The sequence below is a fragment of the Aotus nancymaae genome, unplaced genomic scaffold (assembly GCF_030222135.1).
Source record: "Aotus nancymaae isolate 86718 unplaced genomic scaffold, 86718_ANA_hifiasm-v0.15.2.pri h1tg000040l, whole genome shotgun sequence".
Lineage (NCBI taxonomy): Eukaryota > Metazoa > Chordata > Mammalia > Primates > Aotidae > Aotus > Aotus nancymaae.
The window spans coordinates 17,536,041-17,539,079 of NW_026988454.1; positions in this window are offsets into that span (position 1 = coordinate 17,536,041).

Consider the following 3,039-nt stretch of genomic DNA (forward strand, 5'->3'; position numbering starts at 1 on the left):
GGAGAACGCCGGGAGATGGAAGGAATGCAGAGAGACCTGTGCCAGGGAAGGAACAAAGTGCAGAACTCTTTAACTCTATGAGGACTTTGCCAAGGAGCAAAGATCACAGTCACATGTGTGGGGTGTTGTGGCTTTGGTCATGCACCAGGGCATTCACTTTTTAAAATTACGTACTCAAGCAACATATTCTTAGACAGCAATGCCAGAATCTGAGTAAGAACTTGCACATGCTAGATCTAGCTAGATCCCGCCACCAATTCAGATCTGCTGGAGGAAATTGTTCAAAAAAGAGGTTTGGTAAGATGCATTGTAAATAGCATGTTTGTGAAACACAGCCCTAGGGTTTTGATTTTTTAAAATGATACCTGAGCCAATATATGAAATAAAGAGAATATCATGTTTTGCAGCAGAGAAAAGCTTTGATCCAGGAAAAGTGACACAAAAAAATTAAAGTGACAACTTGATTATTTATATAATAACTTCAGTAAGGCTTTTTGTTTGTTTGTGTGTCTGTCTGTTTTAGTAAATGCCTTAGTCAATTATGGCTGAAATAACAAAAATACTATGGACCAGGTGGCTTAAACAACAGAAATTTATTTCTTGGCTGGGCATGGTGGCTCATGTCTGTAATCCCAGCACTTTGGGAGGCAGAAGTGGGCAGATCACTTGAGTCAGGAATTGGAGACCAGCCTGGCCAACATGGTGAAACCCCTTCTCTACTAAAAATACAAAAATTAGCCAGTCATGGTGGCAGGCACCTGTAATCTCAGCTACTCAGGAGGCTAAGGCAGGAGAATAGCTTGAACCCTGAAGGCAAAGGTTGCAATGAATCAAGATTGTGTCACTGCACTCCAGTCTGGGTGACAACAGCAGAACTCCCTCAGAAAGAAAGAAGGAAGGAAGGAAGGAAGGAAGGAAGGAAGGAAGGAAGGAAGGAAGGAAGGAAAGAAGGAAAGAAAGAAAAAAAAAGGAAATTAATTTATCATAGTTCTGGAAGTTGAGAAGTCCAAAATCAAGGTGCTGGCAAATTAGCTCCTGGTGAGGGCTCTCCTTCTGGTTTGCCAACAGGTACCTTCTTGCTGTAACCTCACATGGTGGATGGCAGAGACAGATCATCTCTCTCTTCTCGTTTCTTATAAGGCCACTCATCTTATTAATGAGGGATCCACTCTCATCACCTGTTCACCTCTCAAAGGCCCAACCTCCAAACACCATTATATTGGGGGTTAGGGCTCCAACATATGAATTTTGCCAACACATTCAGTCTTTAGCATCAAAGTACAAAAGTATGTATAATATGATGCCATTTGAATAAAACAAAGTGGAAAATATGACACATTTATACAAGCCTATATAAGTATAACATTTCCTGGAAGAGTATACTCTAAACTTTAAAGAGTGGTTATATCAGGAATTCTTTTTATTAATTTTTCAATTTCTTGTGAGTCTATATTATTTCAAAATAAAGAGTTAAAAGAACAGTGGTTACTTGTTTTGCGGGGAGTGTGGAAACTGGATAGATGGGGGACAAGGGTGAGAGAATTTCTACTGAATACTAGTCCATAATTTCAGAATTTTGAGCCGTTGTAAATATATTAGCTATTTTTAAAAATGAATATATGTTATTTATTTCAACAGTCATTTTGATGGTTTTATTTTATTATGTATTATAATACTCCTTTTTGTGATAGACAGCTGTTTTTTAAAATGTATGTCATACTGGTTCTCTAACTCCAGAAAACTCTGTAAAAGATTCGAAGTAAAGTTTATTATGGAAGCATTGGGCTCCACAGACCATTGATTTGATGGTGCTGCCTGCTATGCTGACAACTTTTGTACAGGAAAGTGCCCTCCCCTGTGCCTGCTGAAAGGGTGGCAGAGGGGATGTGTCCAGTCCATATGATCCAACCCCACACCTAACGCCAGGCAGCTGATGATGGCAGAGCCTGTGTTGAGGCCCAGCTTCTCTTTACATCCCACTAAAAACACAGAATAAAGAAACCACTCCATAGCAAGAGAAGAGCAGAACAAATGTGCAGAGAGAAGCAAGGCCGGCAAGGCAGCACCACCTCACAGCCCACGGGCAAGACAAGCTGAGGGGCTACAGGTGGCAAGTGCCTGGATAAATGTGTGGATGGACAGGGAGTCTTGGCCAATTGGTTGCATTTTGCCCTCTGAAAGCTCCTAGGAGGAGCCAGGCCTGGCTTGTTTTCAGCCCATGTGTCTCCTTACCTTCGAAGGATCAGAAAGATCCTCTGTGCCTGTAACTACTAAAGCACAATTCATATCAGTGCCAGGAACAGGATTAAGCCCAGGAAAACCAGGGAGGTGGAAATTGGTTATAGTGTACTGGTGGATGAAGTACAGGAGGCACCCCCATCTCAGAAGGGACTACCAACACCTGTGGCGTGCAGTGGCTGGCCAGCTAATTGGGTATTGCCTGAGTCTCTTGGGTTTCAGACCATGTGCCCAGCAGAGTGAGTCTGTAGGGGATTCCGAAGCCATTAAGAGCCCCAAGGGAGCAGAAACTTAAGGACAACCATGCTAGAGGGAGGCTTTCCATCATGTTTGGCGACTTGCAATGGGAAAGAAAAGATTCTTGCTCTCAATTGCTTGGTTCGAGATATAGAAGAAAAGCAAAGTGAGCATGCATTCCCTCACTCGTTCATTCACTCATTCATTCAACATATATTGCATTTTTGGGATCCATGCAAAAGGCATTACATTAGGAGCCAGACATAGAACAGAGAGGGCAGCAGGGGCTGCACATGCCTTCATTGAGCCCGGAGCCACAGGGAGACAAGCAGATCGAATCTCACATACTAACACCGCATTGCAACTTCCCTAAGAGCTGCTAGGGAGCTGGCTGGAGGGTGACTGGGCCAAGCTGGTGAAATCAGAGGCTTCCCAGAGGAAGCAATGGCTGAGTTGAGGTCAGACCTGTGAGTGAGAATCAGTCATGGGGGAGGAGATAGCCTCCCGGGTAGAGGGCATGGTGTGGGCAAAGCCCTATGCCTTGGAAGGAGCAGGTACCTGTGG